At 38.7% G+C, this 27,130-nt stretch overlaps 1 long non-coding RNA gene across 6 annotated transcripts in view; it reads left to right on the top strand.

The window, feature by feature from the left end:
• The first annotated feature begins 674 nt into the window (after positions 1-674).
• LOC103563395 (uncharacterized) overlaps positions 675-27,130 on the top strand; it is an 85,531-nt gene continuing 59,075 nt past the window's right edge. For 4 of the 6 annotated variants that reach the window (XR_011543154.1, XR_547871.2, XR_011543152.1 and 1 more), the window contains exons 1-2: positions 701-963; positions 8,508-8,593. This is a non-coding gene — a long non-coding RNA (uncharacterized lncRNA). Of the gene's footprint in view, positions 964-2,073; positions 2,198-2,640; positions 2,830-8,507; positions 8,594-27,130 lie in introns of all 6 variants that reach the window. The other 2 variants (XR_547870.2, XR_547873.2) reach the window with 2 other exon arrangements.

Below are 27,130 nucleotides of genomic sequence, written 5' to 3'. Positions count from 1 at the left end.
ATTACAATTGTTTTCTTAAAAATAAAACATGACAAAAATTTGGATTTTAGGAAAATATCAGCCACCAGCCACAATCCACCAACCAAATTTTCATTTTTCATATCACTTTATAATCCATGTCTACGAGTATGCATATTCTGGTCAGTAATGGTTGTTAAATACACACATACTGTATAATTCTTTCATAATTAATTCAGTATGAATTAATTTTTTTTTTTTTTGAGGAAGATTAGCCCTGAGCTAACTCCTGCCAGTCCTCCTCTTTTTGCTGAGGAAGCCTGGCCCTGAGCCAACGTCTGTGCCCATCTTCCTCTACTTTATATGTGGGACGCCTATCACAGCATGGCGTGCCAAGTGGTGCCATGTCTGCCCCGGGATCCGAATTGGCTAACCCCGGGCCGCTGAGAAGCCGAACGTGCGAAGTTAACCTCTGCGCCAGCGGGTGGGCCCATCAGTATGAATTTAAAGCTGAACCATTTTGATGAAAAGAAACTTTCTGTATGGTACTTTTTAGGATATTGAAATGTTGGCTATATTTTTCAAAATTTCGTTGACAATGGATAATCCCTCCCTTTCTAGACTGACATCAAAACGTCTTTACGCAGTCATCATTTATTTTGACTTACCAAATATCAGGGGGGAAAATAAATGAGTGTGTTTCTTAAGGCCATTTCATAAGTAGGTGTGGCTGGCATTCTCTGGCATAGTTTCTCTAGTAGATGGCATGCCAAGGTCTTAAGGCTAAAAGTAATTATACCCAATGTAAGTTAGTTATTCTTTGCCAGTTAAAATTGTCTTTTCAAAGAAGGATTTGAATCTACATACATATAAACTATTTCAAGAACAGAAGTACAAGAAGTTCAACCTAAATGATTTATTCAACTTTCAAACATAAAGTAAAAGTCAGAAAATATTGAGTGACAGTAAGAGAAAAATACGTTGGATTTATAATGGAGTTTCTAGGTAAGGAAATTTACCTTGTTTACATTGAAAATAGATGGGTAACAGAGTAATTATTGAATATTGCACTTTTTCTGCTTTGTGTTACCCTTTTTCTCTGTCGTGTTCGCTGTATCCTAAGGGGAAAAAATGTCGTTGTATTGCGACTGTGTATTCAACTACACCTTTTGTATGAAATTATGTATTTTAGCTAAGTGATAATTTTTCTTACTGTTGAATAAAACATTTCTCAAACTCTGGTTGTCAGGTTAGGACATCCTTTCAGTAACACAATGATAATGTTTTCAGTTAAAGTATATGAACTTGGGTAACAGAGAAATATATTGCTGTATATAATAAGACATGGAAACCTATTTATTTTAAATTAGTCTACTTTGATAGCACTCAGTTTCTTGCTAAGGACATCATAATGCTCTCAAGGGTTTTCGGTTAGTCCAACTAAGATTTAATGACAACTCTCTAACCTTTCATGTTCATTCATCAAATGAAATATACATTTTGTTTTAAATATATTGGCAATATTCTTTAAATCACAACAAATGTAATGTCATTTCCAAAGTGTGCTAAGCCAGGCATTGTTCCCTCTCTGCGTCCTTACAATTTGTGTAAGTTACATTTATTATGCCATTAATGTGACACAATTACAGCTCTAATTAGATGCAGATGTGACTGACAATTATGTATATAGTTTCTCTTACTTTCAGATCTAGTTTTAACACGTCCCCAAATAATATGCTCCCCCTTCCAAAAAAAAATAAATCTGCAACCCTCTTTGCTAGGAAATTCCTATCTGAATGTAATAACACTATAAGATTCTCAATTCCAACAGGATTAAAAAGAAAGAGATATAGTGGACTCCTGAATCCGAGTCTTCTTTTTACAGCCACCCAACACTCCTCCCTTCCTTGTGTTCACACCCTTGAAAGATTTGCAGGCAGTTATCGTGTTCCCACTTAGTCCTTGCTTAGCCAAGCTATACATACTTTTTTAATATTTTTTCATGCAGTAAGTCAAATCCTTCTTTCTGATGTCCTCTGAACTGTTTCCAATACTTCTATATATTTTAAAATAGCATTCTAGTGTTGACAATACGTTCATTGTTTTCTATTTTAGAAAGCTTTGCATGAAGCCAGAGCAACATACTGGGTTCTTCAGATAAAGTTGATTTCAGAGAGGACATGTAAAGAGTAGCCTAATTGTTACAAATTATCGCTTGCCCAAGTGACAGTGGAGGGAGGTAGGAAATCTTGATTTTCACTTATTTCACTTACTTTTCTATCTTTCTGGGTTATAGGATAGGTGATTTTAAAAGTCACATTTATTTTTTAAATTCTTTTTTCTTTTCTCCAAATACGTGTGAGGATGGGTTCTATGGTATTTAATAATACCTTCCAAATGTCCCTTGGGTAAGTTTGTTTTTTATCCAATTTTACAGATGAAAGTCTAGTTCCTAAATTATACACTCACATCCGTTTATTTTTGCATCCTCACATTTTATGCAAATTTGACAACGTCATGGTTTTGCAATTAAATCGACACACTGTACCCTGATCCATCAAAGGAATTTGAAATTCTTTATCTTGCTTTGCAGAGGAAAAGGGAATTTTAATTTTCCTGTACTTTACATTCTGTGAAATGGAAAATACAAATTTCTCTACTTCCGCCTCTTCCTTTCTCCAGAGAATCCCAAGTTTTCCCAATAGTGTGTATGTAACATACCAACTCTAGTACCATTTCAAAATATGGACTAAAGAGCTGCTGGTCCAGTTTCCATGGCTATGTTTGTCAGTCATCCTCAGTAATTTGGCGTGAAAGAGATGAGTGAGGATAACAAGGAGACAGGAGTGGAATCTCTTCTGTGGCTACAAGGTTAGTGAGTGGGAGGCTGGGACTTTCCTATTTCTATAAGACTAATTTCATGAATATAAAAGACAGGCACCCTACAACCAATATGCCTGAAGATGTATAATCATTATTATCACAGTTATTACTCTATATTTCCCCAGAAAGAAGGTTGAACCAAAGAGCTCAAATCACTTGACAAAAACTCTGTTGATGGAAACTGTTGTCACAAATCTCTGCAACGCAACAAGACATCAGAGACCTCAATTTACTAACTCACAATTATTCCAAGGTAGCTTACTACTATCAGAATAAGGCGAGGACCGTATTGCTAACCAAAAAAGTTAAAACCAAAGAAAAGATAAATAGGCAAAATGAGACTGAATACCAAGAGAATAGTAAACAGTCTGAAACAATGTGGTTGGAAACGTTAAGAAGGGGGATGTAGCTGCTATGTGTTTCCCTGTGTGTGACACTATCTATGGTCGAGAAGGCGTTATCCAATGACAGTTTCTGTCAAACTCTTATATACAGGTTTTTGGTGCAGGAAGATAGGACATTCAATTTACTTTCTGAAATTTTCAGCTTTTGTCAAAATGTTTTGGTTATATGGACATAGTCACAATCTTATTATTTTTCCGTGACTAATATTAAAAAAAGCCTCTAAAAACATTTTATGGAGTGAAATTCCATTCCTTTAGTGAGCTGAGCAAATGAACAAAACTTATTTAGAATGTCAGGCTACTTACTCAGGGGTATCCTCTTATTAGTCAACTTAAAGCTTTCATATAAATGCATAGAAATTTAATTATGAAGCTACGAGCATTGCCTCTGACTTTCTGGTGGTTTTATGTTGCTGTTGTTGTTGATAAGTGAATTATTTGTGAAAAGAGCCCACATAATTTTCAGGAAAGGATATTCATTTTTTGTATGCTTTTTTGTGTGTGTGTGTGAGGAAGATTGGCCCTGAGCTAACATCTGTTGCCAATCTTCCTCTTTTTGTTTTTTCTCCCCAAGCCCCCGGTACGCAGTTGTATATCCTAGTTGTAGATCCTTCTAGTTCTCCTATATGAGATGCCATCTCAGCATGTCTTGATGAGCTGCATGTAGGTCAGCACCCAGGATCCGAACCTTTGAATTGGGGCATGTGAAATTAACCACTCTGCCACCAGACCAGCCCCTGGAAGGGATATCCTTGATGTAATTCTTCTCTATTCTTTCCTGCTTTTCTTTTTTCTTTACTTCCTTCCTTCCTCCCTCCCTCCTTTCCTCCATCTTCCTAACTCTCTCGCCTTCTTCCTTCCTTCCTGTTGGTTAGAGGAGGGAAAGCATCATTTCCTAAACCATTACAAACGTTTCAAAATGTCCGATGCATGGTGTACCAAAAGCTGAAATGGACATACATAAAAATTCCAAGCGTGGGTTCAGAGTGGAGGAAGGAATTCCTGCCAAGATTGTCTCTTATTCTGCTATTTGTTTATTTGTTTTTCCTTTAAAAAATATCAGAGCACTGTTCATGGCCAATTACAATCCATTTTGCAAGTGTAACTGCCCATTAAGATGTAAATACAGTAAAGACAATAAAGAGCAATGCAGGGGTTAGTTTTCAAACTAAACAAGGAAATGTGAAAACTTAGGTAGCAGAGTGTAACTTTTTAAACACTTCATGGACTAAAGTGGAACCTATGACTTTGATAAGACATAAAAAACTTAAATTGTTCTCAAAAGCAAACATGGGTCCAATGATCACGTCCTTTCCTTACTCTGTGTTCCTGCTCTTCTCCCTGAGAATCGACTCTTTGGCATCATTTTTTCAGGAAGCCAAAGTATTGCTATTGAAATGGAAATACACTCCCACCCTGTTTCTGAATTGGGAAACATTTGTGTCTTGTGGGTGAGAGAATCTTCAGTGGCTTTGATTTCCTGCTTGATCTCCATTCCAGAGTGAGTTTCTCTCTCCAAGTCTTTTCTTCTTCACCTGGAGCCTCGGCTGAAGGCCAGTGTGGGTCCTTCTGAGCCATGGAACAGAGGAGCCTTTCTCCCTGCCCCCTCCCAGTTTCTCTGAAGTCCCACAAGCAATGCCCCTAAGAACTCTCTCATTGCCAATTCTATTCAGGTTGTGAGAACTCTTGGCCACGCACTGGAGATGAGTTAAGGGGAAAAATTCCAACAACATCTCAGGGAAGCCAGGCAGCTGAGAGGAAGGACTGTCAAAGAAACAGACTTTGGGTTTTCCTTCTCAGTCATTCTCTATAATGGTCACCAGTGATCACCAGAATGGCTAACGTTCTCTGAGCCTTTGGAGAGGCCAGGCACTTGGCACCACATCATTTCTACCTGGCGTATTGGCAGAGCGTGAGAGTCAGGACAATCCTTATCCTTAAACTTTCCGTCTGTGGGATTTGCTCTCCCACGTTCACAGAGGCAAATTGGACTGGATAATCTTTAATATTAAAGGTATTAGATAATAACATAATAACACTGTCAAATACAGGAAGCTTCAACTTTATTTTTAAGATATTCTCCTTACTTAGGTTTGCCAGAAACCATAGCATGTAAATCACTTGTAAGAGAGTATTAGTAAAAAATATTTGAGGCTTCTTGACCATCTTCATTCTATATGCCATAGTTGACTTCTACATCCATAATGGAAATCTTACTTTCATTTCATTTTTCCTCTTTCACAGGAAGTTTAACACTTGTTTTGTTGGGTTTTTTTTTTCAAAGATTCCCAAATGCAAGCCACGCTCATTAAATGTGAATTTTTACCCGTCTTAAATATGACACATACCAAAAAAAAAAAAATGATAGAATGAGGTGTCCCTGATTGGTATGGGTATGTATGTTTGTGCGTATGCTCTCAAGTGTAGCGATGTCTCTTGTGGAGCTGTTTGTTGGTCTTAGGAAAGTCAGTTTCAAAAATCAGGCTGGTAACACATCCTTTAGTTCATGTGTGCTTCTCAAAAAGGCGCTTGTCTCATATATCCTTAACAATTGGCAGAGAATGAGACCCCACATCTTTTTTTAGAACTACAAATCTTAAGTCTTTAATCAGCAAGTTTTGTTAAGAGGCTTGTCTAAAGAATACACTTATAGAAGTTCCAATTTATTATCATTTGGCTGTTTTACACAGAAATACTAAGGTTGCTCAGATTTGTTCCTTGCAAGTATTTTTTTTTTTTTTTTTTTGAGGAAGATTAGCCCTGAGCTAACATCTGCTGCCAATCCTCCTCTTTTTGCTGAGGAAGACTGGCCCTGAGCTAACATCCAAGCCCATCTTCCTCTACTTTATATGTGAGACACCTACCACAGCATGGCTTGCCACGCAGTACCATGTCTGCACCTGAGATCCAAACCGGCGAACCCTGGGCGGCCAAAGCAGAAGGTGTGAACTTAACCACTCCGCCACCATGCCAGCCGTCCTTGCAAGTATTTGAATATTATTAAATGTCAACTTCCAACCTTCTCCAAATTACGTGACCAACATTCTTTTTTGTTCATTTTGCCATTTGCACTTACTTAGAGTCTAGAAAATACTGAAATATCATTATAGTATAATATTGAATTTGACAAGAAAAAATACATTATGAAGTTAACTGTTTATTGGCAGAAATCAGACTGTTGCTGAGTTTATAGGACTTACTTATTCAGCAAACATGTAGGGCTAATTTACCATGTACCAGGCACTTTGCAAGACTCTAGGTGTAAAAAGCCATAAGACAGTTGTATAGCAAATAGTTACTCTAGAATCTGATAAATGCTATAATAGAAGTTTATATCGTGTGCTATGAGAACATGAGGAGAGATCTCAGTCCAGAAGCATTGGAAACAGCTTCACAGAGTAAGAGACATTTGAAATTGAGTGGTGGCTCTCCACAAGAATAAGTAAGTCCCACACACGAAAGTATAGGGTTCTGAAATATTATAGTTAATGAGAAGTCGTTCATTAAGGCTGACACACAGGCCATATATGTAGAAGTCTGGGGAGTTGAGACCAAAAGGTTATTAATGAAGCCTGGAGTTGAGAATTACATACTTGGTAAAGCATTTGAACTTTATCTTGTTGGTTCAATAATATATATATTCATTCCAAAAAAATATTTTAACTAATATTTATTGAGTACCGACTATGTGCCTGGTAGCCTGCTAAACACTGGAGGCATTGAATAAAACAAAAGTTCCCATCATTAGAGCACTTATATTTTATGGGTGAAGATAGTAACAAATCAAGTAGACAATCAATATAACTAAAAAATAATCATATTAATATATTTGTCATACGCAGTGTGATTTTAGGTATTATAAGTGTTATTTTAAAAAAAACAAAGTACTGTAAGGAGAAAGAAAGTGATGTACAATGGGAATAGTGGACAGGGATGTTTCTCTAAGAAAGGTAACATTTAAAACAAGAATCAGTTTATCAATTTGAAGGGAGGCAGTGAGCCTTCTAAAGGATCTGAGTAAAGAGCATCCTGAGCAGAGAGAAGAGCACGTTCAGAGATTTTGAAGCATGAATTTCTTAAGTGATAAGAAACCATCACTGACACTCAAATAAGATAAGTCATGACACACATGGCATTATCCCACAGCTTCAGAGAGCCCCGGCATTAACAAGAGGATGAATGGAAATATATTCTTTTTTATTGGGTAAAAAAAAGCTTTACATAACAGAATTAGAATTCTTTTAAATTGTTAATTCTCAATTCTTTTTTATACTATCATTTCATCTCACCTAGAATGTAGAGTTTGGGATATGGGTATTTTAGAAAAACTAATTTAAATGTTGAACATTTGTCTACGTTTTTAGATCGCAAAGTTTGCTTTGCGATCTACTCAAAGGCCATCTTATGTATGGTTCTGTAAATGTTAGTGGACAGTATGGGTGAATATTACTCACTTTGATTTGGAAACTTTAGGCTCTCCTTGAAATTGTTAATGAGCTCAATTGCAGCGGGAACTTTCCTAGGGTAAATAATGGCAACTCAAAGTTCATTAGGTTCCTGAGTTTCACATTCTTTTGTCTTTCGTATGAAAAAATGCTGCTCCTCTTACTGTCATTCTAAGCATTTGTTACTAAGTCTAGCTGCTAAAATATAGGATATCATTAGGAGATTGGGGGTTTTGAGGGTTATTTCTGACAGCAACTTAAAATTTGCCTCTGTGCTCCAAATTGGATTTAGCTCCAATTTATCCTCACGCACCTCTGAAGACATGACAAAGACAAATAGATTGACTCGAAGGACATCAGGGGTCAAGAGGAGTTACCAAAGGAAGTGTATCTTTAGTTTCCCAGGCTCACGGCACATTTTCAGTGCCAGAAAAGAGTTTCACTTGCCAGTTTCTCAGAACTTTCTTTCCCAAGAAGGACACTTCCTTTCTCCATCCTAGAGATTCTTTGTTGTTTGAAATTCACATGCAGGGAACACTATTTACCATGTTAAATGTCCTCAAATGTGTGCTGCATTGGATTTTATGACTAACCTTCTCTTCGGTCACCTGACATTTGCCAATGAATTTCTGTTCATAGCTAAAGCCTTAGACAAAGACTTGACAGATCGCCCCCCCCAGCAGCACTCTATCCTAAATAAAACAAGTGATGGGTCCCCATATGTTTTATGAAGCAGCACACGAGCTGCTTAATTACAGTATGTCTTAGGAGAAGAATTTGAAACTTAAGATTGAGAGAAAATGCTTTCCTTTTCTAGAGAAAAACAGTTACCAGAATTCCCATGGCCTCTTCCTACACTCAGAGCAGGCCAAGATGGATCCTTGCTTCCTTGTGCCGTCACAGGTAAGTTTTTTAAAAATGAGTAAAACCCAGTGTGTTAGAAACTAATTCACAACGAGTGGACAAGGCAGCGGGAGAGGCACGTCAACTTTTATGTGTCAATGTTTCGTGTAAATTTATTTTGGTTCAGCCAAATTTTTTCCTCCCCCATTCCCACTCCAAGGGCAAGCTATAAATCTAGCCTCAGCACCTTAATTTTGTATAATGCTGCAAGCACTTTATCAATAGGCTGTAGACAAATCTATATTTGTGTTTTATGAGTTGGTTGAGTTTACATTGTCATAAGAGAGTTATGGCCACTGATAGTTTAAAATATTGCTTTGGAAATAGCAGTTTGGAGAACCCAAGTTCTCACTGACGAGGAGCAGAAGAGGACAAATGATGGATGAGCCAAAGAGAGACGGTTTGTTCTGCTCCACACTTCGCTACGCTTTGTACTTCCAGTGGTCCTTAAGCCTGGAAACGAGATGCCTGACTGTCAGGGGGATAGAATTTGTAGTTTAAGATAGAAAGTACTGCACAAACCACTTTGTTATCCACAGACTATTTTGAATCAGTCTTTAAAGAATTTTAATTAGATGAAGAGGAAAAACTAAGAGAGAGTTGGATTTAACTAGTGTTGTGGGATGAAACAATCCCGTGAAGAACTGTTAACCTCTTGAGAATAGTAGAGAATAGAGGAAAACTGCAAAAGTACTCTTTTTTAATACTTTCTGCTTAATTATCAATACTGAGATCATTTAAAGACTTGTGATGACTAGTGTGGTATTTACCTCCCTCTTTTTTTAAAGAATATGTATTCAAACCATGCTATTTATTCATTTATTCCGCAAGTATGTACTGAGTGTATAATATACTATGTGCCAAGCATTATGCAAGGCATTGGGAATATAAAGATGAACCCATACAGACACTGTCCCCATCCTTCCAGAGCTTACAAACACCTGGTTAATTATTTTAAATGATCAAATAGTTTCCTCTTGGGTCTGGAAGGGAGCTTTTCAGGAAAAAAGAAGTATATGTGGGGGAAAGAGGAGAACATGAGAGAAAAAATCCTAGTATAATGATGTATTTGAAAAAAATATTCAATGTGTAATCATGACAAATAGACCTTGAAAATAATAAAAGTGATTAAAAGCTATTAGTAAAACGAAGAGCTGTCCAAAAAGACACATAAACATAATACCTACATGATTTTGAAGCAAATGATATGTATATGGTCATGAGCATGTAAACACTGATTATTAATTTAATTAAAACACTGCTATAAGTATAATAAGAAGAATGAGAATAGAGATGAGGGTTGGTATAAGTGATTTCAATCCACATTTCTCAAAAAGGAAGTAAAAAAATATCAAAATGTATAAATCAAGAAACAATAAGTATGCTATTTAAACATATGGACATAGATTCCAGAAAAGAACATCTAAAGAGTTAAAGGTTTTATCACGTCTTGGGAACAAGACTAAATAGAAAGAAGGCAGGGAATGTTAGTTTTATTAACAAATCTTTGGGGACAAATTGATTTTTTAAACATGCTCATGTGTTGCTTTGGTTAAAATTAAGATAATATTAAAACTTACACAATCTTCCTTAGATCTCTTTCATACATTTTTTTCTTTAAAGCATGATTGAGTCTATTAACTTCTTAGTGTAGGGCACAGATGTAGAATATGATTTACGAACTCTTTACAGAATATTCTGAGTGATATTTACCTTCCTCTGTATCCTGCACTCTTTACCAATTCAGCCATTTATAATAAAACTAGGAGCAAGGCTATAAGATTTCAGTGGCCTTCTTATCTGTCAAGTGGTCGACAATTCTAAATCAGTGTTTCAGAAGGAGAGGTGACATACAGAAAATGATAAATATTAGAGGTGATCTAAATGTGTACGTCCTAACACCAGAGAGGAGATTTTGAGAAGGAAAATGGAGCGGTAACTCTCTCTCCAACTCTTCCTACATAAATTGCAAATCACCCTGCATTTCCTAGGGAAATATTTTTGGAATATAGGCAACAGTTCCACTGCCCCTCACTATAGCTTTGGTGATAACTTATGCTAATGAATAAATGTTCAAAATTACATTAAAAATACACATATACATACAGACTTGAGAGCTATTCTACATTTTCCTATTTAACCAAACCAACAAGATTGCTCCCTAACTCAAAAGCTATTAAAATGATGCAAAAAGAAACAAAAAAACCTGAGTACAGAAAAAAAGAGATACCTAAGCACAGGGAGCCGCTTGAATCATTTATTGCAGAAGAAACTTAAACAAAAGGTGAAGCAGTTCAATTTCAGAATTAAGGCTTGCTGCTCAGACTTTGAAATCCAACAGATGTAAATTCAAATCCTGATTGCACCTGGAACAAATTATTTCATTCATTTAGCCTCAGTTTCCAATCTGCAAAAAGGGGAATAAAATGACAACATGACAGCTTTGTCAGCATTACATAAAATGATACCTATAAATCATATGTTGGCCAAACACAGTAAATAACCTACAAGCATTGGGTTTTTTCTTTTTTTTTTTTTTTTTGAGGAAAATTAGCCTGAGCTAACATCTGCTGCCAATCCTCCTCTTTTTGCTGAGGAAGACTGACCCTGAGCTAAGATCCATGCCCATCTTTCCTCTACTTTATATGTGGAACGCCTGCCACAGCATGGCTTGCTATGCAGTGTCATGTCCGCACCTGGGATCCGAATTGGTGAACCCAGGGCCGCCAAAGCGGAATGTGCAAACTTAACCGCTGTGCCACTGGGCTGGCCTCATTGGGGTTTTTTCTTAAATATAAATGCCACATCACACTATTGCATGCATAGTGCAGTTTTCAGCAATAATGATAACTGCCACTCTGTGAGTATCCGTTTCGTACTCAGTGTTTTACATGAAGGTCACTGATCCTCAAGAAACCCTGCAAAGTTATCACTCACTTGTCACAGAGAGAACGTAGGCCACAGAGGAAAAAAGGAACTTCCCCCAGGTCACACAGTTAATGTGGGACAAAGGTAGAATTTGAGTCCAGAAATGTTTGACTCCAGAACCCAGGCAATTTACATTATTATGTCACCAAGCATGTTGCATTTCTATCAGGAGATCAGACTTATTAAATGAGTACTGCATTCAAAACAAGTAGAAGTCTCATGGAAATAAAAAGCTTCTAACTATATTTAATATTAGTAATATTAAAACAATAATGCCTTCTTACAGGCGCAATTTTAAATCTGTGCCCATTCAAATTAATTAAAGCAGCACATGTTTACTTAAAAAGAAAAATCAGGGCCAATACGTTGAGCTCTATATGGGAATTACTTATTTGAACATTAAGAAAGAATTTAAAGTCTACTAATAGGAGTTTTTAGCAGTGTAATATATTACACAAGTATGCAGGGCTTCTGACAGCAAAGCAATTTGCATATATTATTTTAATAATCCTCATAATTTTTCTGCTAGGAAGGTAAGTAGCAATTATTTCCCAGATTTTTCAGATAGGGAAACAAAAGCAAAGGGAAGGAAAATCTTTTCTATCTATCTCTCAATAGATCTCAAATTTTATTTTTAACTTTGGGAGTATTTGCTGTATTTTGAGGATGGTTATAATAAAATATGTCTCTATTTTAAGTGGAAAAATAGTAATGACTAACATTAAAGGGATACTCTGAGTTATAACAAAAATTGAGGAGAAGTAAATCAATTTGTGTATTCTTTCTACAACTACAGCAAATATCCAGTGGTTCTCTGGCAACTATTTTAAGAAAAGCAACAACAGCTCCTATTTGATAACAACATCTCTTATCAAATAAGTCGTTTCGGGCATCAACCATTACATTTCAATTGACTTGAAATGCAAGTGACAGAACCACCACATAAAAAGCAATTCATCATCAGATTCCTCATCTACCTCATATGTAAGATGCAATGCAACAATATTTCCTTGGGATGTTTGTGATACCAAGACCACAGCCCTGAAATAAAAACTCAAACTATAGGGGGCAAAAAGTCGGCATAGAACTACCACTAGCCTTGTTCCAAAACTCATCATATGGTTTTTATGAGTTTTCAAACAAACTAGAAAGATGAAAACAAAATAGAAGCAAGGAAACCTGATAGCCCTCGTGAGTCGGTTTCTGTTTGCCTGATTGTGCCAAGTCGCACTTTATTGCAGCTGTGACCAGCAAATGGCAATTTAAGAGCACTAATTGGTTGCAGAATTCTCTTATCAGTAGTTTATTTAACAATAAGAGTTAAATTATTTGTCTCCAAATAGTGAATGTTGTTACAGTTTGATAGAACAGTTGTCCTTCTGTTAATTGTGCTTTGGTGAGATATGGAAAATTTTAATTTTGTAGGAGAGAAGCTATAATTACTTACTGGTGCATTACATGTAAAAGGAAATACAGGCACTTTGGATAAAATGATAGGCAAAGACAGACACAGTCCCAATGCTCATTACAGTTTAGTAGAAGAAACAGACATGCATCAAATAGTTATACAAACAAACGTAAACTGAGAAATGAGGTAAATGTTATGAAGATGTGTTATGAGAGTATATAACAGGAGATTTTACACCTTAGGGAAGTCAGGGAATGCTTCCATTGAAAAAAGTGATGACTGCATTGTAATCTGAAGGATGAGTAGAAATTAAGCAGACAATAGAAGGAAAAGCATTTTGAACAAAGGAAAGACTATCTTCAAGGGCGCTTTAGGAGTTACCTTAGTATATATGAAATATTGCATGAAGCTCAATGTGCCTGGAATAGAGGCAGAGGAGAAAGTTTTTATTGTACGCTTATGTTACAAATAATTCATGTTGAAAGCTATAGTGGAAAATTCTGTTTCCAATCACAACGGAGTAACAGAGACTACATTTACCGTCCTGACTTAAACAATAATAAAAAGGATGAAAAGATATAAAACAGTGATTTTTCAGACATTGGTCAATAGGCAATGCCCTACAGGAATCGCTTCAGGAAGGGAAACAAAGTCAGCGAGTGCTATGTGCCCCAGCCTACTGCCTGGAGAGAGTTTCCAGGCTACAGTGCAGAGAGGTAAGCACCAAACAGAACCAGCAGGATCTCTGAGTTGAAGAGACAAAAGCTGAGAAATTGGGGAGGGCAGAGGAGTGAAGAAAAGAGAGACGTGCAGAAAGAGTGGAGCTGCACAGAGAGGTAATTGGAAAATCTACAGAAATCTGAAGAAACTACCTAAGGCCAAGAAAGACCCACCAGAAAGAACCATGCTGAGCCATACTGAAAGATCATACAGAGCCAGGAATGCCATTTAAAATAGCACAAAAAATTGAAGGACTTATATACAAATGTAAAGGCATATATTCAGAATCTCTATGCTGTAAACTACAAAAAACACTGATGAAAGAATTTTTTAAAGGATCTAAATAAGTGGAGAGTTATAGCTGTCTTGAATTGGAAGACTCAATATTTTTAAGATGCCAACTTGATTTATTTATTCAATACTATTCCAATCAAAATCCCAGGAAAGTTTTATCTAGATATTAATAATTTTTAAATTTATATGAGAACAAAAGAAACTAGACTAGCCCAAAAAAATTCTGAAAAGGAAGGAAAAGTTGGAGAACTCATGTTCTTTGATTTCAAGACTTACTTTAAATCTACAACAAGACGGTGTGATTTCGTGAAAGGATAGACACAAAAGTCAACGGAACAGAATAAAGAGCCCAGGAAGCAGACCCAAAATATAGTCCAAATGAAACTTTACAAAAGTTCAAAGGTAATTATAATTTTGAAAATAAAATGTTTTCAACAAATAGTACTAGAATCATTGCACATTCACTTGTAGAAAAGTAACTTTGACACCTGCTTCATATATTATACAATAATTAACTCAAAACTGTATGATAAACTTAAATGTAAAACACAAAACTATAAAATTTTTTAGATATGACATCAAAAGTACAATCTATAAAAGGAAGCATGACCCATGGGTCAAAGAAGAAATGACAAGGGAACTTAGAAGGCATTTTAGACTGAACCAAATGAATGTGAAAACGTGACATATTAAAATCTACAGGATGTTATACTTAAAGAGAAACTTACAGCACTAAACATCTATAATCAAAAAGAAAAAGTGCTTCTAATCAATGACCTAACAGTCTACCTTAAGAAACTAGAAAAATAAGAGGAAATTAAACAGAAAAGGGAAAGTGAGAAGTAAAGGGAGATAATAAAGTCAGATCAGAAAGCAAAGAACTAGAAAACATAAAACCAATAGAAAAAATCAATGCCATCAAAAGCTATTCTTTGAAAAGACTAGTAAAATTCATAAAATTCTAGCCAGACTGATCAAAAATAAGAGAATACACAAATTACCAGTATCAAAAATGAGAGAGGAGGACATTATTATAAATACTATACACATAAGAAGATAATAAGAGAATACAATGAATAATTTTATGCCAATAAATTTGAAAACTTAAATGAAATTTAAAAATTGCTCAAAAGACACAGGCTACATATCCTAAATAAGTTGAATTTTTTGTCCAAAACCTTCCCACAAAGAAAATTCCAGGCCCAGATGTCTTCCTAGATAAATTCTACCAACTATAAGGAATAAATAGTGGTAATTCTACATAAACTCTTCCAAACATTGAAGAATAAGGAATAGGGGATATTTCCCAATGTATACTGGGAGGTTAGTATGCTGCTATCAAAACTAAAGATATTACAAGAAAAGAAAACTGCAGACCAACATCCCTCATGAATATAAACACAAAAATTTCTAACATTTTACCAAATTGATTCTAGTAAGAATGGTACATCAATGGTGATTTTTACCCTAAGAATGCAAGGTTGGTTTAACACTCAAAAATTCAAATCAGAGGCCAGCCTTGTGGCAGGGTGGTTAAGTTTGCGTGCTCCGATTCAGCAGCCCAGAGTTTCCCTGGTTCAGATCCTGGGCATGGGCGTGCACCACTCATCAGGCTGTGCTGAGGCAGTGACCCACATAGCACAACCAGAAGGACCACAACTACAATATACAACTATGTACTGAGGGACTTTGGGGAGAAGAAGAAGGGGAAAAAAAAGATTGGCAACAGATGTTAGCTCAGGGGCCAATCTTTAAAACAAAAATTCAAATCATGCCATATTAACAGACTAAAAATACAAAAAAAGTTATTATTTCAATATGCAGGAAAAAAGCATTTGATAAAATTCAACATCCACCTATAATATCCATAATAAACACTGTAAGCAAACTAGGAATAAAAAGGAACTTCCTCAGCCTGATAGAGGGTATTGTCAAAAATCCAATGGCTAACATCACACTAAATGGTGAAAGATTTAATGCTTACCCCCGAGGATCAAGCAAACCAGAGGATATCTAATCTCACCACTTCTGTTCAACGTCTTATCAGAAGTTCTGGCCAATGACATAAAAGTAGAACAGAAGTCAAATTGTCTTTATTCTCAGAAGATATGATTGTCTATGTAGAAAATCCTACGAAATATAGCAAAAAAAAGGCTACTAGAAGTAGCAAGGAAGTTTAGCAAATTTACGGGATACAAGGTCGCTATCCAAAATCAATTGTGTTTCTATTATTCTTACAGTAAAACAGTTTCTGTAATAGCAATTCAGTCACAGACTCTGCTACTGGAATTCATCCCACTTGAAGCCATATTTTACACGCACCATGTTTTATATACTTATTATATGTCTGGGTTAGATTAGTGATTTTATTTTATTTCATTTTTACATCCACATGACTTATTTATTTTATAACTGGATGTTTGCGGATTAGATGATTTTAATACTGCCCTTAGACCTGAGTAAGAAAGACGTCTGCCCTGGATCCCATCACCAGTTGTAACTCTTCGGACAGTACGGAGCAAAGAGGGCATGCCCTCCTGGAGCCCTCGCTCCTGCTTCTAGACCACACTCTGGGTACTCATCATTTCAGCACTCCTGACCCAAATGGTCACTGAGTGGGCCTCTTCCTTGTGTCTGTCTTTCTAAGGGCAGACCACACCCTGGTGTGAATACTTCAAGCCCAATGGGTTGGCCATGAGCTGTTCTTTGCTGTGGGCTGTTCAGATATTGGACCTACGGGCTGAAGTGTCTACGTGCATAGGCACAAGGCCCCTCATGGTGTGGGAGGAAGCCAAGGGCAAGAAGAGAGTATGTGGGAAGAGAGTGTGAGCCAGAGGCATGGGCCAGGGAGCAGCTCTTCATGTTGGGCCACAGATCTCCAAGGCTTCTGAGAATTCGACATTCAAACCTGGCCTTCTGGATGTTGAGAAATATATTTGTCAAGTGACATAGATAGAACCTATTTTATTTTAACCATTTCTTAACTTAAAACTTTTAAATGTTTAGATCCATGGCAAGTGGGTCACCATTTGTACCATCTTGTTCCACCATCTTGTTCCAAACTCTGCAAACGTCAGAAGCAGGTCTGTCTTTAAACAATTAAGCTTTAATTGAGTAACTACTATGTACCTAATGCTCTACTGGGAGTTCTTGGAGATCTCTACTTTTCTGACATTTCTAGACTAATAATTTAGATTTCTCACCTACACTATAATCTCAGATCAAGCAATTCATTGCATCATAGTCAAACAGTTCATTCCTCATTCCTCTTTGTCTCCCTCCATCAATAGCTATGGTTTTTCTAAGTCATCTGCTTTATTGTGGATTATGCTACAGTTGTTGATCTAGCATATTTATTTATTTCTGTGTATGTAGTCCTCCGTTTTGTTTCTCAACAGTGCTATTCTTCATAGGAGAAACGTAGGGTTTTCTCATTCCCATCCTGCATTTAAACCATCAATTTCTTTATGATTAAAAGAAGATACAGATTTTGTTATAAGGAATGAAATATAGTTCAGAATTTTACAATAGGTACAGGCTGATCACTTTCTCTAAATATTTATACCTGTTGTGCTGATGAATCACCTGGCTTTTGGCAAATCAATTCTAAGTTATGCTGTTTATCGAAGATGGCTTAACCAGGGATAAGTACATTTTAAAACATTGAATCCCAGATGAACCTGTCCTGTCACACATTGTAGGTGTTAACATCTCAGAAAAGCAATTACTGATGTTTCCTCAGGGGTTCAGTTCAAATGTCACTTGTTCCTTTGCTCTTCTCTATCTTCTAAGTGATACTTTTGCTTAACTTCGGCTTGCTTTGGCATTGACAGCTGAAGAAAACCATCCCGATTAAAAAGTTTGGCCTTTGAGGTGAAATATCCTGTCTCTTGTATTTCATTGAGCCTCTAAAATTGAAAAATGTAAATATTTTGAGATGATGTGCTTTATGTCTGTGTTTTTAGTATTTGCTTTAATTTCTGTCTGTATATACCATGGTCGTGGCAGTAAATAATCTGGCTTTATAAGTTTACATTAATGTCTCCATAAAGCTACGAAAAGCAGCTGCTGCCCTTCTTTAATTTTATATTTTTAAATTTCTCTACCAGTTAGGGTTTGTGTGGAGGATAGAGCGCAAAGACCAAATCATGGTGATTTTCCTTACAAGTCATGCCCTCCTAGTGATTTAAAATTTGCCATTTAGGATCAATTACTTCTTCATCTGTGTTTACTCTGAGGCTAAAGAGTGTGTATAAAGGGCCAGCCCCGATGGCCTGGTGGTTAAGTTTGGTTCACTCTGCTTCAGCGTCCCAGGTTCAGTTCCCAGGTTTGGTTCCCAGGTACGGACCTACACTGCTCGCCTGTCAGTGGTCATGCTGCAGCAGCAACTCACACACAAAAAGAGGAAGATTGGCAACAGATGTTAGCTCAGGGCAAATCTTCCTCAGCAAAAAAAAAAAAAAAAAAAGTATGTGTAAAAAAACCACATATTTAAGAAATGTTAATAATCACCTACAAAATTTCTCCCGCCAAGCTGCAGAAAGACCACTGTATGGCTTAGATATCATCATCATTAGCATATTTGCTTTACAAATTATTTGTGAAAGAAAACTGTTTCATAAAACAAGAATCTGATAGGGATCAATCACGTGAGGAGGAGTGGGAATAAAGAGCAAATTGATCGACCTGCGGGCTGTAGGGTCGACACTTTGTAAAATATTCAGCCTGCAGACAACTTTTTGGAAGTGAAGAGCAGTCCGGTTTTAAGCCTCTGACAGCGAGAAGATTGTATTTTCAACCACGAAAATCTGTATTGTTCCACCTGGTTCGGGTATATTTTTACTTGAACAGGCCAGCATTCCTTTTCAGAGAGAAAGTGCTCTATTGTTGCTTCACGCTTCCATATGTGCTCTTCCGTGCCCAGGCACAATCCAGTTGACTGGAAAAGGAGAGTGTGACCAACACTCCTACCCCGCTATTCACCCGCTGGCACAGCTCAAGGCCTTTTGCCAAGGCTCTGGCAGTTTTAAGACTATTTCCTGGCAGCCATTGGCTTTGAGAGGCCATATGACTCTGCTTCTGTCCGTCTGGATTTTGTTCTGAATTTCTTAAGGGCTTGCTTCTGAGCAGCATCTCAGCGGCAGCAGGGGCCCTGGGATTCAGTGAAGCCATGTTAGCCAGGAGCTTTGGAGCCCTGAGCTGTCCCAGGCTCTGCCAGCCGCTGGCTGCAGGGCTTCAAAGAAGGGCTCGGCTGGAGGACCCAGGATGCTTTGCAGCGGCTGCCACAGCCCCTCTTTTGAAGCACCATGGCAGCCAACAGAGAGGATTCTGTGTTACGTACAGTATGACCCTGGAGGTGCCAGCCAGCTGCTGTGACTCAGCTAAAAACAGGCAACTCGCTGTAAGAGAGAGGGCGTAGAGGGGAGAGATGACTGAGGGGGAGGGAAGAGAGGAAAAGCAGCAGGAGTTTATGATGCCCAGTTTGTCAAAGGGCTCAAAACACATTTCTGAAAGAGCTTTCTTGATGGGCCAAAGGAAGCTCATCTCTGTGAGTCTGAAATCGGCTTGGGCTACATAATGTTTAATGGCCTTCGAATCTAATGAAAACAAGCACAGAAGGATTAGGAAAACCAGGAAATAAACGCTCTCTCCTCTTACTTACTCCCAGGTGCCCTGAGGAAATGCGTACGAATGCGCCTTCCAGATTTTGTCTGTGATCAAGCACACTGATGTAAAGAAACAGAATCACTTAGTGTACGAACATTTTAAAAATTTTTTTGCTTTTTCCTGTGGTGTCTTTATAACAGGGGTCTTAATGTCTGAATACACGTGGAACTAATCATCTCAGAAGCAACTCTGAATCCAATTGTCAAGAAAATAACACAAGACAGGGGAAATTTAAATATGAAACACTCTATTATGCCACTCTCCTTGGCTCTGGACTGTTTTTGAAGGAGAAAATTGATGCTTCGCTAAAAGTAGATCTTAAGCAAACCCAGCCTTCATTGGTGAAGCATTTGCTGGGGTCTATTGCTCAGTTTAAAGATAGAAATTTATAGGCGGATAGAACTAAAGATGCAAAATGCACCTTGGCTAAAAAACAACAAAGATGAGCTTGAGCAGAGTGCTGGAGAGAAGACGTCACAGGAAAAGGGTAAGAAGATTTGATTAAATCAGCATCTTAAAGCAAAGACCAAGGTATTCTCTCCTTCATGTCCCGTATGAGGAAGGCGTCTCTGAGATGATGCAATGATCTGTCTGGTTAGACAGAGAAGAAAATCAAGTTCATGTCTTTTATCCACCAGACTTGAAGTAGTAAGAGAGAGGAAGCTTAGCATTCAGATGACTAGAATGATTGAGTTTGCTTATGACAAGCAAGAAGGCGAGTACAGCCCATCAGCTCAGGCCTGGGTGTGTCTGATTTTGGCAGAGTTTCTAAGGTGATAAAACCTTGAGCAAGTGGTGACAGCTATCCTCTGGGGAAAAAGTCAGTCTCCAGAATTTCCCCAACGAAACTTGTCAAATTGATCAGCAAAGGAGAGGCTCACCCTCAGAGGCTCATAGCAATTCCAGGCCTTGGATTTGCTGTTTCATTTTTTGTTTTGCCTGACTATAGCTGCTGGATAAATAAGCAGACAAGTTTCATTAAAGAAGAGTCATTTTTCTCTGAGATCCAATTCTCGCATAAGCTTACTCAAACCTCAAAAGGAACTTAATGGGCTTTCTCAGACACATTATTTTTTATTGTGGAGCATATATTCTTGATAAGAGGCATATGCAAAGAAACGGAGGAGAGAAGTGAATATTTTTTTTTCTAATAGGGGCTGTCTTTTGAAATTCGGTTTCCACATATGAAAGAACTAGCATCTCCTTAATAGGCATTCTGGTGAGGCCTTAAAACAAACTGAGATTAAGGCAAGACAAATTAGAGGTAAGGAGCTCATGTTCTGCTCAAACCTAGACGATCACAAATAGCTTCAACAGGAAAAAGATGTGAAAAGAGAGATGGGATCAGGATACCAGAGAGTGGTATGAGGGAGGAGCATGAGCAGTAGAATTAGGAATTCCCCTACTTCAAAGAGAAGAAGAAAGCACCGAGTGACATCTTCTCAAATGCCCACCATCTTGCCATTGAAATAAGAAAGCCAAGAGCAGAAATAAAATGAGGATGAAAGGCTGGATGATCCGGTGAAAAACTGGATTGGTTGTAGACCCAGGCGAGAAGGGGAGGATCGATTGGCTGGATTGCAATTATTTGCATAGGTTATATGACTCATGCATTCTAAGCCCCACTTGACCCCACAGTAGTCCTTGCCTGATTCTGGATATTTGGTCTGTGGTTTACTAGGCAACTGCCACTCCCAGTAATTCACTTGAAAGTTTTGGGATCCTGTGCTGGGTCATACGGTGGGCCGTTAGAAGATATGTTCACCCGCAACCTGTGAATATGATCTTCTTTGGAAATAGGTCTTTGCAGATGTAATTGTGAAGGATGTTGAGATGAGAGGATCTTGGGTTAGGATGGGCCCTAAATCCAATGACAAGTGTCCTTATGAGAGAAGAAAAGGGGAGGAGGTGCACAGAGGGGAAGGCCATGTGGAGACCGAGGCAGAGATTGGAGTTATGCAACTATAGGCCAAGGAATGTCAAGGATTGCCAGCAGCTACCAGAAGCTGGGAGAGAAGCAGGAGCAGATTCTCCTCAGAGCCCCCAGAAGAAACCAACCTTGCAGACAACTTGGTCTCAGACTTCTGGCTACCTGAACTGGGAAAGAAGACATTTCTGTTGTTTCAACCCACCCGGTTTGTGGTAATTTGCCGTGGCAGCCCTAGGACGTGAAGACAGACCTTCTTCAGGTACAACATTGCAGGCCTGGCTGTGCTGAAGATGAGACAGAGCAAAAAAGAAAAATGGATTTATTTTAGCTCAACTAAAATATATGCCTATGTGAATTCCTCCGTAAATCACTAAGGGATGGGGAAATCAACTCAAGTCATGTGACAATTGAGCACTTACTGTGTGCCAAGCACCAGGCAGGGAGGTCATTTAATAAAACAGCCCCCATGTCCTTACGATGTTGATAGCCCAGCTATACACAAAAGTGTTTACTGGTCAGCAAAATTCCCTGGGGGTAGAAACTCATCTTTGAAGTTGCAGCAGGTTGGGAATTACCAGTTCTGCTTTTCAACATTGATGAGCCAAGGGATGGTGTCTATTTTCTTGTGGTTCTATCCTGAGCACCCTGTAGAGTGGCTGGAGTATTCTGGGAGGGAAAAAATGTATTAATTGAATGAATGAATAAACGAATGCAGCTCCTCTCGCCCAGAAGATGAGGGCCCCAGGTAAGGGATCAACAGCAGATGGTAAATAATAAGTCAATGCCACAAAGTGCAGAGGAAGTTTTGCAGCCAGCCCCAGAATCCCTCTTTATGGGTCTCTTGATTGGCACACCCAGTCTGCTTTTGACTTTGTGGCTCCTCGACTCCTCTATCAACACTTTAAAATTCCCCTTACTTCTTGGACCCTCCTTCACTTAATTGCATTCTGAATGAACATCTGCTCCAAGGTGCCACGTAATTTCCCATGTTCCATTTGGAAAGGACCCACGAGCGCGATGGGGGAGGCACGACTAGAGGCTCCGCGTCTGGGAAGTCTGCTCTTTTCACAGCCAGCTCTGCTGTTGGTTTTGCCTGCTGGCTTACATGAATTGGCTTTTACATTTCTTAATTTAGACACTAGCAGTAGGGAGACATTTTATATATATATGTATATATATATATACACACGTATATATATTTTTTTCTGTCTGAGGAAAGCAATGTTTTCCATTGCACAATACAGATGACTGCCAGCAGCTAGTATGCACACAGAGCAACACACAGTCCACAGATGCATCACTTTGTCGCATGAGGCTGGGCACCAGGAGCTCAAGATCTTCCCTGTGGTCGGTTTAGACTGTTCCTTGGTTGGTTTGTTTGTTTGGTTGGTTGGTTAGTTTGGTTTGGTTTTGTTGAGGAAGATCAGCCCTGAGCTAACACTCGCCACCAATCCTCCTCTTTTCGCTGAGGAAGATTGGCCCTGAACTAACATCTGTGCCCATCTTCCTCTGTTTTACACATCGGATGCCTGCCACAGCATGGCTTGATGAGCAGTGTGTAGGTCCATGCCTGGGATCCAAACCAGGGAATCCCAGGCAGCCGAAGCAGAGTGCACAAATTTAACCGCTACACCACCAGGCCGGCCCTTGTTTGTTTGTTTTTTAATCTGATTAGGACCCAGGATGTTCAATCATTATTCTCATTCTGGATTGGGGGGGTGGTGAACTTCTTGGAGTTTCCAAACCTTTGAGGAGGCTTCACTTTTTCAGAAGCCCCAATTCATAGAGCAAATAATGTAGCCGATCATGTGGCAACACTATGTGCCAAGTATTGTGCTAAGCACTTTGTGGACACTTATACTTGCAACAAAACTATGAGGTCAGTAATAGCATCACTCTGATTTTAACAGATTAGAGGCCAGAAGCAGAACGAGCTGTTACTTCCCAAATTCACCCAATGTCTCAGGTCAGTTTCCCTAGAAGCAGACCCGGAAGTGGTGACTTATTTAGGGAAAGACTGGGCCTTCCTTTGACGTCCACCTTCACTCTGATCCCACAGGGAGCACTGAAGCAAAAAGTGCACCCTAGATGTGATCCCACCTTAAGGCAAGGGCAGTTGTTTCTTTCCAGACTGACAGTCACTCTTTGGCTTCCCGGAGAGGTCTTTGCATTTTTGCCGAGGGCAATTCTTTGAAGGAGGGGGCAATTGTGACCAGAGTTAGCAGCCAGTATTCACAGCAGCTAGGGTGAGTGCAAAGACTGGGTAAAGGGAAGCTTGGTGGAGGAGTCATAGCATCCATTGCCAGTTAACGAGTGGAGAAACTTGGCTTCAAATCCTGTGTGACTCGAAAGCCCCGGCTCTGAGTTCTGTGCTATATTGTAAACACAAAATTTCTTAACTGGGTTAAGAAGTGCCAAGTTTTTATCAGTCTCCAGATTCCAAGGAGTATGCAATCTCCTGTTGTTACTCCGAGAGAAGGTGTCAATAAAATCTCCTATATTTTCTTTCACAGTTCAAAACAACTTGATCTCAGAGTTCTTCTAGGTGCTGTGGAATATAGTGCTCACCCCTGGTCCCAGTACTACTTGCCTTCCCTCTGGTTTACTCACAGCTTGTGTCTCCCCCTTCCCTTTGGTCCCCAAGTTCATGATGAAGAGCAGAGCTTGGGCAATGGCTGCATTTGGACATGTGTATCCCTGTTCCTTGCAACCAGCAATAAATAAGAAAGAGTAAGAAGAGAGAAAAACTTGTTAACACCATGCTGTATCTAAACAAGCAATCCCAGATGGCATCCTTTATGCCTTCTGCCTCTGATAAGAAAAGATTGAGCAGGGAAAATAAGCAGCAGCTGACAAGCCATACCCAGCATTAAGACCAACAGGAAGAACAGACACCAGCTCTGTGTTCTGTGCTCAGTCATGGCTCAGCACCCAACTCAGAGGCCTGCCCGCCTTCAAACACTTTCGGCTGTGCGGTCTTATGGAACCAACGAATCATGGAAGGTTACAGGCCAAAGGATTTTTCTTCTTGATTCAATACATAGTTTGCTGATGAAGACTGAGGCATGAAGCAGTGAGACGATTTACTTAGGACAGTTTGTTGTTAAAAAGTCAGAGAAGACATGAAATTCACAAGCTCCTGACTCTTGGTCAATATTTTTCCTGGAACCCAATAAACGTGCATTATTCTAATATACATATCTATTTAACTGGTACTTATATACACATATACATATGTGCATACATATGTAACTGGTCCTGACACCATGAGAGCAACTTTGAGCTCAGTCTCTGGTCTAAGACTACCTAGGATTGAGTTCTGGCTCAACTGCTTCGTAATTGTATGTCCTTCAGCAATATTCTCTGCACTTCAGTTTCCTCAATGGCAAACGGAAGATAATAATTGTACCATGGAGATTTGGGAAGCATTAAACAAGATAGTCCATGTACAAAGCTTAGCACAATACCCAGCACACAGTAAACATTCCATAAAGTTAACACTTGCTATCATTCGTCCATTGACTCAGGTGAAAAATGATACACCTTCTCTGTGTCGGATACTATGATAACTCTGGAAAACCAATTGCTCTGGAGATACCAATGTCAGTACAACATGGCACCCTTCCTCAAAAAGCTCAGTCCAGTTGTTTTAAAATGCCAGCTTGGAATTAAGTGTAGCTTATGACACTTCAATATTTCAACATGGACATTGTTTATGTGAAGTGCAATAGGACACAAGTTTTAACAGACCACTTGCAAAACCCAAGTCAGCAATAGTATTCGTTAATAAGAGCATGATGTGGGATGAATCAATAGATATGCTATGAAAATGATATAGGGGTTGGCCCGGTGGCCAAGTGGTTAAGTTTGCGCCCTCTGCTTTGGTGGCCCAATATTTCACCAGTTCAGATCCTGGGCGCACACATGGCACCGCTCATCAAGCCATGCTGAGGCGGCATCCCACATGCCACGACTAGAAGGACCCACAACTGAAAATATACAACTATGAACCAGGGGGCTTTGGGGAGAAAAAGGAAAAATACAGTCTTTAAAACGATATAGGAGGTGTACCCCAATGTTGCCACTTGACAACCCATTTATTATATCCTCACCTGCCAAGCATCTAGGTCAGTTTTTATTTGCACAATTTGATGAATGTGAAGTGCTCAGACATGGTGCTGAAATGATGAAAAAAATTTAATGAAAACTCTTGGACCAAAGGTCCTATGTAGCTTTTCATACCGATGAGAAACAACCGGATTTGACTTTCTCCCATTCCTTATGGTTCCAGAAGATGGCTGAGCATTCCATCTCAGCTAAGAGGCATTGAGGTTAGACAAAGGAAGAATTTTCTAGTAGTCAAATGCCAGAAAGCAAAGGTTAGGAAGTCATAGATGACACAAATGCCTCCTTTGAAAATGTAAAAATGTAGCAACTCTTTAAAAAGAGCTTATGATAATGGAATGGAAATGAGTCAGAAAATATGCAAATTAAATTCACTTGAAATGTATATGTCTTTAAAAATTAAGTGATAAATTGCTTTGTCAAATGCTTTTTGTGTGTGATTTACCACCCGCACACCCCCAAATTTAAATTGCAGTTTAAGATGCTTTTCTTAATCTCAAATGCATTTTTAGGAACGACTGGGAAGGTCAGCGGGGAGGCATTCTTCAATATATGAGAAGGGGTGACAGAGTTCTCAGTTTTCTATGAAAGGAAAAAGAAAAATAAGGGGGGTATAGGACAAGTAGAGATAAAGCAATACAATATCACAAAAATTTTAGTGAATTGGACTGAGAGAAATGAAGCGCTGATACACTATAAAGAGCCTAATGTGAGATGCTCCTTAAGAACAGTGAGCTGTCCACATCCAACACGCTATTCCAGTAATTAACATAAAGCTTAGCGCATTGTCCATTCAAGAAATGCTTGTTGAATAAATAAGTGCATATTTTCCTGAAGTCCTAATGCACACCTTCACTGTAAATTGTCCTTGAAGATAAGCCTCAGCTCTTCCAGGTGCTAAGAGATGACAGCATTTTGGTTGTGATGCTGTTCTCTTAAAACCTACAAATTAAAACTTACAGCATCTGATCATTTCTAGGAAGTGCTACACCCAGGCTAAGAATAGCAGTGGATTAGAGAAACTGGGATGTAGAAAGAGATGGATAAAACTAAGGCTAAGATTGATAATGGAGAAAAAGAAGCTGAGGAAGTCAAAGTTAAAAGTTAGCTGCTAGGGGCAAGCCCAGTGGCGCAGTGGTTAATTTCACACTCTCAGCTATGGCAGCCCCGGGTTCGCAGGCCCGGATCCTGGGCGCAGACCTGCACACTGCTCATCAAGTCATGTTGTAGTGGCATTCCACTTACAAACTAGAGGAAGATTGGCACAGGTGTTAGCTGAGGGACAATCTTCCTCAAACACACACAAAAAAGTTAAGCTGTCAAAAATAGGGAAAACACAAGATCCCCAGGCTGAAAGAGAGCAGAGAATGGAAAAGCAGTCACCTTGTCAGAGACAGACACGGCACCAAAATCACTCATCGAATGGTACACTTTAAATACGTGCAGGTTTTTGCATATGAATTAT

Source organism: Equus przewalskii, chromosome 8 (genome assembly GCF_037783145.1).
Source record: "Equus przewalskii isolate Varuska chromosome 8, EquPr2, whole genome shotgun sequence".
NCBI lineage: Eukaryota > Metazoa > Chordata > Mammalia > Perissodactyla > Equidae > Equus > Equus przewalskii.
Note: the sequence above shows the minus strand (reverse complement) of the source record. Positions and strands in the feature narration are given on the sequence as shown.